The following is a 14,152-nucleotide window of genomic DNA, read 5'->3' on the forward strand; positions in this document are numbered from 1 at the left end:
GTGGTGAAGAGGAGCTGTGTGGTATAGTTTTTTGAGGAAATAAAGGGAGTGACAAGAGGTAAGGAAGCAACTGGAGCAAGTTAGGGTGAGACTGTGATTTATCGAGATGATGTGCATTTTAAAGAAGGAGTGGTTTTTGTAAGAGGAGGGGGTAGTAATAGTCTGGAAGCCACAAGGGGAAGCAAGGAGGACACTAACTAACCTCACTTTCTGACCCTAACATAACAGAGTGTATAAGACAAAACACGATCACTACTTGAGAAGGTTAGGGAAGAAATTTTGTTCTCAGAGGAGAATTAGGTTTCAGCTAAGATAGGAGGTAAAGGGAATGTTCTGAGAAACTAATAATAGAAAGAAGCTTGGGAGAGTGAAGAGGTGGGAACTGAGCCTGAATCAGAGATGAGCAGAAAAATAGGGAGATGGGTCTGGGTGAAAACAAACGTTCAGAGAGATCTAGGTTACTGCTGGTGACTGAGGCAAGCAAGGATGAGAGGTGTTGGATCTGAGACAGTATCCACAGGACTGTCGTTCTCTGAGTATGATGGGACTTCTTAGGCTGTAGAGCCCCTAAAGAAGGGGAAGGGCTGAGCCAACGCAGCCTCTCTTCGTCATTTCTGCATATGGGCTTCCTCATAAATTTTTATCTAAAGGGAGTGTCATATGGCTTTAAACAATTTTAAAAACTACTATTCCAGGCCATCCCTCATTAAGCCTAATGTAGACAAATCCCTAGATAAATCAAGAAAGGGACAGATGAACTTTTGTTCTCACATTTTCCCTTTTACACTGAAATGGTAGATTTGATCATAATTGGGTCTGTGGGTAAGAATTGAGGCAGAGGAAGAAAAAATTATCAGAAGACAGGGAGTCAAGTTGAATAAGCAGAGAGCTCTGATTTTGTTTTTCTTGTCAGACAAGATGTTGGATTTCTTGTCATGGAATAGCGTGGCAAGCTGCGGACAACCCTATCCATTAGGAAAGATTTATACACATCAACTTTCATTCCAGGCTGAAAAGAGGGCTGAGAGCTGGGACAGACATGTCTTAATGGTACTGATTCACAAATAAGTTGAAATATGCCCCATTCCCCTCCCTCTCCACTCTGTACAGCAGATGACAGCAGCTTCTATTAGCTAACATTGCATTTGGTGGACAAAGTTTAGGCAGTAAGACAGGCCATTTTACTCTTCCCTGGACGAGTTATTTTCCATCATAGAGGCTGTGCTGTCAGGGACGTCAGGGCTTTTCGTCGCCCCCAATCTCCTCCTCCTCCTTATTCTTTTTTTTCAAATCCAAAGTAACAACATCTGGATAATTAGAATGATTAGCGTAGAATGATTAGCATTCTTTTATAGCTAGAATTCTTGAACATTTGTGTTGGCTGAGGTAATGGAATTTCCCCTCACATAATGTCCTATCTTCAGCAATGCTCAGAATCATAATTTTCCTATTATGAGAACTCAGTTCTCCCTTTTGGGGCAAAAATCCAAGTTATCTCTAAGCATAGATGAGAAGTAATTTCCTAAACCAACACTTGTCAGAGAAGTTTCTCTTTCAGAAGTTTGGGGGTTTTTTAAAAATAAATTACTCTATTATCACTGTGCTTACTTGATCATGCCGATAAGTCTATAATATTAGATATAATTTTGATGTTCCCCTTCCTATCCATCCTGTTGGACTGACTTTCTCCTCCCTGTCCTTCAGTTCTTCCTCAGAAAAGATTTCCATGATAGCCCTTAGACCAGGTTATGTGCTGTTGTCATTTGTGCCCAGAACACTATATATTTTTTCTTATTTTATCATTTACATAATTTTTTTATTATTGCTTATTTTGTTACCTCTTTGTCTGTGAGAGAGGAACATATACCTTGTTAATTTTTATATCCCCAATATCTTGTCTCAAATATATGCTTAATGAATATTTATTGAATGAATAAATAACACATTTTTGAATTTGGAAAATTAATATTAATAAGAATTCATCTTGAAACTGCTCATGAAATTACTTAAAAGTAAATTCTCTCACCTTCAACAGATTTATTTCTTTTATTTTCTAACACTAGGCTAATTTTAGTACCAGATATTCAGAGGACACTCAATGTTTGTTGGTGGAACAGTAGAAGTACATTGATAGTGGGTATCCAAAGTTGGGAAAGGTGAGTTCTGAAAATAAAACCAACGACATAGTTCTTTTGGAGGCTTAAATAGTTCCAAGGTTATAAGAAACTGCTTCAGAGTTTCACTTCTAGTTCTTTTACCTCCATCCTCTTTCTTCCTCCACTGTGTCTGAAGAAACTAGTTTTTACTATTAGACTATTTTTATTATTTTCTCCATTCAGGTAATGTCTAGTGAATATTCCTGAACAGATTGATTTTGATCAAGAAAGGACACATTTATTCGGAAAATAGACTCATTTCCTACCTTCCATAAACATTCCATTGAACTTCAAGTCAGGATATAGTACTTATGCTCAGGAAGTGAAATTGGTTCCTGCTGTGCTAAAGGACAAATCAAAAAGTGTGTTCCTTGTGGATGTGAAGCAGTTGTTTCACATAAGGGACAGGATTATGAGTGACAGAACTGTAAGTCGTAGCAGTTGAGGTGTGAAATAGAAAGGCTAACATCAAATCCAGATAATCAGTATAAAACCAGAATTCTGTGCAAATGTCCCTGTGGGAGTAGGATTATCAGGTAAGGAAGAGGCACAGGTAAGCAGGTCAGGTTTTTAAAACAGGAAAAAGGTACAAAGATCTTGCTGTCAAATGAACAAGAGCTTTTACCTGCCTTCCTCTCTAGGCTGGGACCCATAGTATGACTGAATCAGGTATGGTTTGGCAACAGATGATGCTTGCCATACCCTGGCCTTTACCATCGAGTCTTTTGTCTTGTAGAATCCACCCACAGAAGAACATACCTGATGTAATGAATTATTTGATGTTTAGGTTCAGAACAGATTTTGATAATTTTGAAATATCAGCGAGTATTTTAAATTTAAGTTGGCCAATGAGCCTATATTTCAGATTTTATATCCTCTTGGAAGCTATGTTACCCTCATTTTATTGAGGGCCCACTATCTACAGACTACTGAGATAGCTACTGGCTCCAGTACCCTTGAACTAAGGATTATATTCTAGTAGAGTGAGAACAGTTATGTAATCAGAAATTCAATATAGTGTATAAAGAGAACATGGAGGAAAAGTACTAAAAGCCAGTCTACAGCTTCAGAATAGGCTGCTTGAGCATGGTAGCTAAACTAATTGTTTAAGGATGAATGGGATTTAGCCTTGTGAGGAAGAAGGGGAAGCTATTCGAAGAAGAGATAACTTTGTGAACTGGGTATGGAGATGTGTGTGTGTGGTGGCGGGGTGTAGGGTACTTAAAAGCCTCTCCAAAGACTATCGGAAAGGTAATGGCGAGTTAATCAAGGCTTTGATTATGAAAGGTCTTTTATGCTATATTAATGAACTTGGAATTTATCCCAAGACAGTGATTTAAACATAAAGGATATGATATCAAATTTTTGTTCAGGAGACTCTGAGGAGTAGATATTTGAAGAATATAAGACAATATAAGAATATAACACAATTACTTAGAATAGTAATCTAAGCAATAACCTGGGTCAGAACTATAAGCACCCAAAGTAGAGTTTTCTAAAAGGCGGGGGGAGTATTTGTGCCACCAATAATGCAATTATTTCATCATTACTACTTAGTAGGCTTATTATAAGATATTTTTTTAAAGTAAAGTATTGGAAATATATTTAGATAAAGTGAATGACATGTACATGTTGGGTTCTTAAACTAAGTAAGGTATTTGAGGGATCACCCATTGAGCTGTACATGAGAATCAAGCCAAGAATAAATTATAAACTGAACTGAGACAGATGAGCTTGAATTTTGTGCCAGGAAGCAGATGATGGTGGAATAGAATTTTTTTTTTTTTTTCATGAACTGAGTCCATAGAAAGCTTCAGTTACTTGTCTGCATAAAAACTACTACAAAACATCCTCTAATATTCCTGTGATATCCATTTACACCTGTCCTAGTATAACACTTTTAACTTAGATACATAAAATTCTCCAGAAGAAAGTAAGTTTACTTTTACTTTAGTACTTAAAGATGTCATTTATATCCTATCTGCCATCAGTTTTGTTAAAACCCCAGCTGTCATTCTTCTAGTTGTTCATTCGAATGCAGTGTCTTTTTTATCCCCCTGTGGCTTCTTTAAACTCTTCACTTTGTCTTTTGTTTTAAGTAGTGCTGCTGTGCTCTTACCTAGGTGTTGTTTTCTTTATATTTGTCCTACTTGGGATTTGCATAGCTTCTTGAATCAGTGGCTGAATGTCTTTGATCTGATTTAGAATGTTCTTTGCCAGTATCTCTTCAATATTGCTTCTGTTTCTATTCTCTCTCCATTACACACATGTTAGAGTTCCATCTACTCTATCTAATCTGTTGTTAACCATATATTGAATTCATAATTTCATTTATTGCATTTTTTAGTTCTAGAATTCCTATTTTATCATTTCTTAAAAGTTCCATTTCACAGGTGAAATTCTCTATCTGGTTATCTATTTTCTGATTTTAGTCATAGTTATTTTAAATCCGTATCTGACAGCTCCAGTTTTTATTTTTCATTTGGGAGTCTGTTTCTGTTCTTTCATCTTCTTGATTTCTATATTTTCTTCCCATTTCCTGACATAACTGATACTATTTGACTGAGTGCCAGACATTATGCATGGTAAATCATGGAGGCTCTGGATGACGAAAAAATATTATCTTTCTCCAGAGAAAATTTAATTTTCCTCTGGAAGACAGTTAGACTAGTGTTTCTTAAACTTTTTAAACTAGTTCCTTAATAATGAGGCATTTTGTTTCCTAATTACTCACCCATAAAATTGTAATAACTCAGGTATACTGTATATATGTTTATGAATGTCTGTACATCTGTGTTTTCTACACAGAAAGAGTAAGTGTAAATCTTATTTTTTATTAAATACAGGACTAAAAATGACTAAATAAAAATTAAGAGTAAAAATTTAAAAAGCTATTAACAGTTAACTTTACAACTGTCTTTGCAACTTTTAATGTATTGAATTACAGATGCAAATTAGAAGTTTATGTAAATATATAATAACAGTAATACAATCACATTTAAAAAATCATTTAAAACTACTATTTCTCCACTAAAACAATTAAAAGAATTAATTTCTTAAAATTATTTTAGTGAATTTAATTTTTAACTTTTGCATGATATGAGAAAATAACTTTTAACTTTAGTATCTGCCAGATATCTTTCAGATATTCTTGACATTTGTTCTTTTAAGCCCTTGACATAATTAATGAAGGTTGAATAACTTTTGTAGAATGAAATAATAAAATATAAACAATTTTGATTTAATTTTCAAAGTGCATGTCACATACAAAAGCCCTGAGGATCAAACATGAAAAAAATCTATAAGCTACTCATGTTTTAGACACATGCAAGCTGCCTCTTACAATGACTTCAGTATTGAACAATCAATCAAGAGAAAGTTCTCCAATTATAGCCATCTATTCACCATAGTTTTATAGTACTGATCTTGCATTCATTTTGTGTATCTTCTGTGAATTCAGTGTCAATATTACTCTCGTGATAGTCAAGAAAACCAAATGACAGAAAATAAATATTAAAGGATAAGGTTTTGTTGGGTAGAGTTGAGTTTTTGGAGGGCAGTAAACTAGTATTTAAGATTTCCTCTTACTACCAAAAGGATCAATCTTAACTCCCGTGGGGACAGTATTAGCCCTGTTGAGAATGCATGGATTAGAGGGTGATCTTGATCCAGTGAGGCACTGAGATGATTTGAGACTAGTCTTCAGTCTTTGTGAGAGCACACATTTGGGAAGGTTTGCCCTCCTTTCTAGGCTGTACACTTTCAGAACTCCCAACAAAAAACCTGGGGTATTTATTACTGATTCCTCTTTGGCTGGCCCTGAACTCCAATTTTTGCCTCCCCATTATCTTGAGACTGTTGAAAGCTCTGCTTAACTTTGTAGCCTCTTAATTGCTATTTATTTATTTGTTTATCCCTTTATTCATTCATTCATTCATTCATCCATTCTAGGTCACTTGCCTAGTATAGTTTTGGAATCTTCGAATGCCTCAGAGGAAGAAGTCTATATAAAGGAAGGGTCCCTTCCTTGCAGTTCCCTTTTGCCTTCAATCTCAGCCCCCTAGTGCCCTGACTACCTTGGTAATTCTGAAGTTCGTCTTCCATCTCCCTGGTATCATGAGCTCGTGAGCCTGTCAAAAGTTTTGAACCCCTACTTTTCTGCTTTCACTCTCAACCCTGCACAGTTTACAAGTTGGCAAATGCCTTGTGGGGAAAAGCAGTGGAGAAAGTTGAATTTTCCTCAGTGTGGTTTTCTTCTCAAGGTCTTCGATCATTACACTATAGCTGCCTTGGTTGCTCTCTGATCCATTCTCTTACTTTTTGTATTTTATCCAGGTTTTATAGTTGTTCACAGTGAGATAGTCTGTTACAAGACACTTTATCATAGCTGGAAGTAGAAGGCTCAATCCAGTGATGTGGATCAGTTAGAGGACTGATTAGTTTCTGACAGGAGAATGAGAACATCTCAAAGCTGGGTAGACAGTTGTAATTAACAAAGGTTGAATGTCGATGTAACTATTATAATTTATGTTGATTTTTTCTCTCAAGATGAGCCTCAAATATTTTTCACGGTGTTATTCATATGCTGCATCTTCATAGAAATCAATGGAGAAGTGGAATTAATGTTAAACTTTTTGCTTTATACACACCTTTAAAATGTGTTGAGTATGTGAAATGAAACTGTTGTCTGGTCAGAGTGATAGCAGTATTTTCATAACCAGCCCTGGAAGGCTAAAGGTTTCTTGAATTGCTTGAAGTGGAACACTGAGAAATAGTGTGTTTATATCTGATATCTTTTTTCTAATAATTTGGGATTGGCTCTACACTAAGACCTTTCCAATTCTACCATTATTAGTTGCTTTTTTCTTTTCTTTTATGCCTCTGGTCTAATTCTCTGTCAGCAGTCATAAATGGAAGGTTCATTTCATTTTAGTTTTATCCTGTCTCTGTTCCTCAAGTTGCTCCTGAATGCTATTATAAAACTGTTTCGACTCTTCACTTCCTAATATTGTCTCTTTTTTTGTTCTTTTCAAGAAGATGGTAGAGTGTTCCTGGTCAGTCATAAAGTTTTAATGCTGTTGTCTTCTCTTTGAGGCCTGGTTATAGCACGTAATTCCACTGATAAAATATTGTTTTGTGTGTTGTTATGAAAGGCACTGAGAATAGCTTTTGCTCTTTCTTTCTTTGCATCTTCCTATGAAATAAGTCAAGAGTCCAACTTATTTTCTTAGTCAGTGCTTTGCTACTTTTAAAGTAGTTAATGTCTGTGTGTATATCTAATTAAAGTATTTAATAGTTTCGTTATTTATTTATTTTTTTTTTGCGGTACGCGGGCCTCTCACTGTTGTGGCCCCTCCCGTTGCGGAGCACAGGCTCCGGATGCGCAGGCTCAGCAGCCATGGCTCACGGGCCCAGCCGATCCGTGGCATGTGGGATCTTCCCGGACCGGGGCACGAACCCATGTCCCCTGCAACGGCAGGCGGACTCTCAACCACTGCGCCACCAGGGAAGCCCTAGTTTCGTTATTTAAATAAACCAGAGTTGATAGCCTTTTCTCCACGTTCTTTATTAAGTAACTGTAGGTTTTTCTTCATCCCTTCAACATTATAAATTAAGCAGATTAAGCAGTTCCTGTGTTTTAATAGCTCCTGCTCTAGTGGCGTAAACACAATAACAAAGGCACTGTTCTCGGAGCGAGGAGACCAAAGACCCCTAACTGTCTAGAGAAACTGGACAAGGCTGCAGACAGGAGTCAGGACATGTTGCTCCTTTGATCACCTTCTTATAAGAGAGATGGATTATGACAAAAGGTAGAAAGTCAAGGAAAGGAGGTGATTTGAACAAATGCAAAAGTGCTAAAGCCGTTTTAAAGACTGATTGTCCCCTAGTTCTTGGAGAGAATGGACTACAGCTACTGCTGCTGCTTCCTGTACCCGCTTGACCTCTTGGAGTGTGGACTCTGGTGGGAAAGTGATGAGTGCCATGACTGAATATTTGAGTCCCCACTTACATCAAATGTTGAAGCCTCAGTGTGATAATATTTGGAGGCAAGAACTTTGGGAGGTAACACAGTCGTGAGGGGATCAGGAAATAGGATCAGTACCCTTAGAAGGAGAGACGCCAGAGAGATGCTCTATCCCTTGGCCAAGTAAGGAAACAGCAGGAAGACGACCATCTGCAAACTAGGAAGTGGAATCTTACTAGACACCAGTTCCACCAGCCCTCAGTCTTGGTCTTCCCAGCCTCCAGAACTGTGAGAAAGAAATGTCTGTTGTTTAAGTCACCTAGTCTTTGTTTTGTTATATAGCAGCCTGAGATGATTGACAGTGAGCAATAACAAAAGATATCCTCACAAAAGGAGAAAGATCAAAGAAGGGAAGGGACAGTTGCTGAAGGAGGGTGTTGGTCCAGAATCCTTCTGAGGTGTCTGGGAGTAAAAAACAGACTGGCCTACAGAATGGAGTCTTTCCCTCTTGAGAAATATCCACTCTACTAAGTCACAATCTAATTAACAGGGTGTTTGTTTGAGGAGGGTAGGTGTGTATGCAGAAGAGATACTGGTAAAAATTGGGTCTAATTCTTTGTTGTTCAGAGATTTTACAGCTCTCATCATTAGCATTCCCTTTGCTGTATCTATTCCATCATCCACTTAGATGGTGAAACAGACGAGTTGAGTTTGAACCTCAAATTTCATTTTTAGTATAGAAAATGAAAACTTTTATAGGATTCTATGACAATGTGAGAGAAGAATGGAAGAAAATCTGCTTATTCACCTTTTTGTACTTTAATCAAAATAAGAGGTGACCTAAGTTTCTATACATGCAAAAAACTGTAGAATTTTTAAAAATATATATGCTTATAGCCATTGAAATTAGTAGAGATGCACAAAACTTTGTTTCCTAGAAAACCAGAAAAATGATAATTTCTAATTAGAATCAAGAACTTCTGACATGGTGTAAAATTTGTGTTCCTTGTTTTTTTAGATTACAAGCCTGCTCCACTGTTAATGTCATCCCTGCTAGGATAGTAGAAAGTGTCACAAGCTTATCTTCTATTTGCTTTTATTCAATGTATTTCTAAGATGAACCTCGATATTTGTCTGTAGGCTTTATTCTAGATTTTAAAAATCTAGTGAGAAACATGCATTCTGCTCTTTTCGTCTTAATGTCCAGCTCTCTGACATAGGCTGAAATCTCAGTACCAAGTGTCAATGATTATCTGTTTTTATTCAAGACAGAGTTTTTTTGAAAGGCATTGGTCCTTTTAATAGCATTTTCTATTACCATGTGTAAACCAAAAGCCTCCAAAACATTTTTTCTCTAGAACTGTAGTCTCAAATATAAGTTCTCTCTGTTAAATTTTCCCATTCTCTCCCCTGTCCCCCCAGATGTCCCCTTCAGTTCATTTCAACAACAGAAGTAATGTTTTCTCACGTGTCTCTGTAGTAACTTTGATTGACTTCTAATGTAGAGCCCTAACAATTTACTGCCCTTTCTTGTTTTGGAGTCTGTTTACCACCCTTTCCCAAGACTATATGTTCTTTGAAAGCAGAGGCTATATGGCATTCATCACACTGATGTATAGTGAGTAGTGTGGTTGGCACTTGATTAATTCACTCCTTTCCTTTCTCCTCATCCAAAATCTTTCTTGGGGAGAGGTTTGAAGCAAACCAAACTATACAAATGGAGGCAAAGTAATGACAAATTATTTTTCTAGGTCAAAAGTCAATGTATAAAACCTTTTTAAGAGCAGTGTTTTACATTGTTCCTTTTTTGATGCAGACAAATGGTAAGGACATGAAAAACAACACTCTGATCGTCCACCTGTGGTGGCTTCTGACTCGGTATCCACTGAGAAGACATGCATGGCTTTCCTGGGATGTATGAATAAAGACCGGGTGTATGTGAAAGACCACATGGTCGGACTTTAGGGAGAGGGGCTGCAGTGAGAAAAGAAGATGGAATCTTAAAATGATAGATGCATAAAAAATAATTCTTGTAGTTGATTAACAACTTTATTTCCTTCTGTTGAATCAACTGTAATGCCTAAATCCCGGTTGAGCCTTTGACTGTTCTAGGGGTTGCCATCCCAAGCTTGAAGATTGTTGTGTGGGTGAGTCTTTCATTTCTCTACGAGAGTTTATATGTACAGTAGGGGTAATTAAAATGCTGGGAACTTTCTAATCGTGTAGAAATAATGGGGAAAATGCATCATGTAGGTAATCCACATGAAGCATTTCTAGAGTCTTAGCAGACTGACTAAATAGAAAGTGATATTACTTATTTATGCTAAGACACATAGAAGTCTTTTCAAAGCATACAATCCAATGTCAAATCCAGGCCACCATCGGAACAGATCAAATCAATCTAAGAGAGGGGCTCTCACAAGGAAAAGAAGTCAGCAAAGTACTGTACCCCACGCTGATAGGACAGTCACTGCCTGTGATTCCCGTGGTTCCATACAGTTTTTCTTCAGACCTTCCACTGTTGCCTCATCCACTACCCATTTCTTTTTCCTTCCTGCAATCTACTTCATTTTATCAGTTTTTCAATTATTTTCTCATTATTTCTCTCCATCACCTCACTTTTGATTTCCTGTTTCTTTAAACCTGTTTTCACCCTTCCATGTTATTCCTTTATTTCCCTCTCCAACCATTGAACTAAGTCTCCTCTGTGACTGTTCTGTAATATGGCCAATCTTAGGACTGCATCACAATCTATGAGCAAAGAAATCCCAGCAACTCCTTTTTTCAGAAATCAGATAAGAAGCAGGACCCAGTGCAAAGAAATCTGTTAGGCTTGCTCCAAGGTCCTTACTCCAGATCTCTCTTCTTTGTCAGGTGGCTTCTTCACCTCCCTGGGAAGTGTCCTCTGTTCCTGAAGCAATGGCTCAGAAAGAACAAGACCAAACTCCCCCCACATCCCAGTTACACTCTTTTAAAGGAGAAGCGAGATATGCATCAATGGCTTTTTCAGAACCTCTAAAACTGCGTTTTGTTTCAGGATAGCTGCTTAAATATCAGCTTGGAAATGCCAGGCCTTTCCTAAGGACACAGCGGTGAAGCATTATAAAGCAGAACAAGATGGCGATACATCTTCAGTCATGCTACTTGAAAAAAATAAATCATGCTTTATGGATCTAAACTTAGCCTTTCCAAATACACATGTCTGCAGACACTGGTGATTAATAGATGACACTGAAGCCCGGCACCACAGGGCCTGATTAATGGCGGTGACATCATGACTTTTAAATATGCTATTAATGCAGGCTCATATGACAAATGCAGATGCGGCACGTGGATTTTCATGGCATTTGCATAGATGCAGAAAACAATTTTTTGATGACCTTTCCCCTTAGATTAATCACTGATATGTAAGGCAGCACCTGAGGACAGTGAGCTCTTCCTCTCCTGGCTTCTTTGGAGGAGATCTTAAGTTGTTCTAGTGGTGTTGGAGTGACTCTTTTCACACCCTTAGGCTGACTCTAGGATACAAATTTTTCTATAGGATTCCCAACAGTGGTCGCTCTCCCAGAAAGTTAGTATCCTTGGAACGTGAGTGCTTGTACTGCACAAATTAAGTCAAACATGCTAGGTGTTCTCTAGTTCATTGTCTTTCTCTATGCTTCCTTGCCCCAGAGAGGAAAGAGGGAAAAGGGGAAATCATTACTCCCATGTTACCAACCAAGAGGAAAGTTCCCCAGCCTGTTCTTACTGAGTTGTAGGGTGTGGATTGTTAACATTGAACTCCTTACGGGATACGGACTTAGCTCTTCCTAGAGATCCTTACCAGGGAACCTAGGACTCAAGTTCAAGTGTTCCTTCCCCACTCAGATACATAATCAAATGGTATATCTGCAGATTGCATGCATGTGCCCACACGCAGCAGTCAGGTTCCTAAAAACTTGTATCTCATTCTATAATGGGGTAAAGAATACTGTTTGTTAAGTAGCTTCCTCGGTACCAGATGATTACCTCCATCATCAATAAACCTCACAGTTCCCTCAAGGTAGGTATGATCATCCCCATTTTTCTATGGAAAATGTGGCATCCTGAGAAAGTATTTGAATTGCTGTAGGATCCAGATATAGGAAATAGTAAAGCTGGGATTCATCTCTAGATTTGTCTGACTTTCCCAGTATGCCTTATTATTTTTGCTTTTTCGTGCAGAATATATGTGAAATTGAAATGATATTATATGATCCATCTGAATTCCTGAGTCATCAGCTGGGTGGTTCACCCTGTTTCCAAAGCCTGGGTCAGGGTCAAGGATATATTTCTGACACCATGATCTCTAAGATCTTGTTTAGCTCTAACATTCTGTAGTTCTATGTGCATTTCTCTTAGTGAATACTATGTCCTGACCTTTCTCTCACCCTGCTGACCTTGTCTTTCACCTCCTGCTCAACCTTTAACTGGCTGCTTCCATTACCTAGGTGCACTCTTCAGTTTGACTACAGGACACACGTTATTTTAAGGAAAAAATAATTGGCTTCTAACTGCAAGTGTAGTAATTGGCATTCACTACAGCCTTTGCCAATTGGGATAGTTGTGACCTGATAAGCTGAGGATCCTGCCCTCTGACTCTAGAGAAGAGCAAAAAGCCTGGCAGAGAGATTGTTTCTATGCAAAAAGTCTACCTTGTAGGGACAGAAACAGGAGGCAGGGTCGGAAGGAGTATATACAGCCTAAAATGCAAGAAATTGAGTTTTGCCTCAAAGGATTTAGCATTTCACAAACTCTTCCCTAAACTTCTTGAATATTAGCAGACCCCCAATGGTACTCACAAACACAAAATGCTAAAAATGAACTTAGCGATAGTTCAATCTACCTATGTCACTTTTGATGAAGAAACTGATGTCTAGTAAAGTTGTAGCAACAACAGAAAATCAAAGCCCTAATGACACCTGTACATCTCAGCCTCTCTTTAAATCACAGGTGAAATATTGTAAATTAAGTCATATAAATTTAGCACTAAAAAGTAGCTCTAGTAAGCTCTCCTAGCAATTTCAGTAAAACTTCATACCTGCTCTTTAGCAAAAATGGATGAAATATCAATATTTTCATATTCTAAGAATATGAATATCCTGTGGCATTTCTAATTCTATTGTTTAAAAATACTGTTATCTGTCTAGAAATATCTGTCTAGAAATATCATTACTTGATGTTTTGTTCCAGATGAGTAGCTTGCCATTTTAGGCATTTGTTTTCTGGGATCTCTCTTACAGAGGCAAAATAAAAGTTCTTCATTGCCAGAGAGTTGCTAAGGAACCACTGCTTCTTAGTAAGTATTGACCAGGAAGAAAAGGGGCAATCCTAGGACTCCCTTTAAATATCTTCTGCCTGGCTTTCATTTTTTTTTCTCCCCACTTTCTGGTCTGTAAACAAAAACAGAAAAATGAAGAGAGAAAGATATAACCTTGATTTGGGAGGAAGACTGGCAAGCAGGAGCAAGAGCCCTCTCCTAGTGGAGAGTGAGGTGGAAGACAGTTGATGCAACTGAGAACTCAGGGACAAGTTTAAAGGCACATTTAAAACAATAAAGCATCTGTGAAACAATTGAATGAGTGGTGCTAAGGTTCGGAGGCTTGGAGTCAGGACTGGGGTACTGCAACTTGGAATTTTTCTGACCCCTCTATTTCTCCTGCACCCTGCTTGCCGTCTGTTAGCAAAGGGACTTGGCTTTAACTTCCAAATGTATCCTGGACCTGGTTTCTCACCACCCCTACCACTGACCCACCTGGTCCCAGGCACCATCACCTCTCACTGTGATTGTTACAGTGCCTCCTAACTGGTCTCTGCTTCCACATTTGCCTCATGTAGTCTAGTCCAGGGGTTGGCAAGTTTTTCCGTAGAGGACTACGAGTAAATATTTTAGGCCTTTTGGGGCCAAGTGATCTTCGTCACAATTACTCCACTGTATCATGATAGCATGAAAATAGCAATAGACAATAGATGAATGAGCATGGCTGCATTCCAAAAAACGTTGACCAAAATA

Source organism: Tursiops truncatus, chromosome 4 (assembly GCF_011762595.2).
Source record: "Tursiops truncatus isolate mTurTru1 chromosome 4, mTurTru1.mat.Y, whole genome shotgun sequence".
Lineage (NCBI taxonomy): Eukaryota > Metazoa > Chordata > Mammalia > Artiodactyla > Delphinidae > Tursiops > Tursiops truncatus.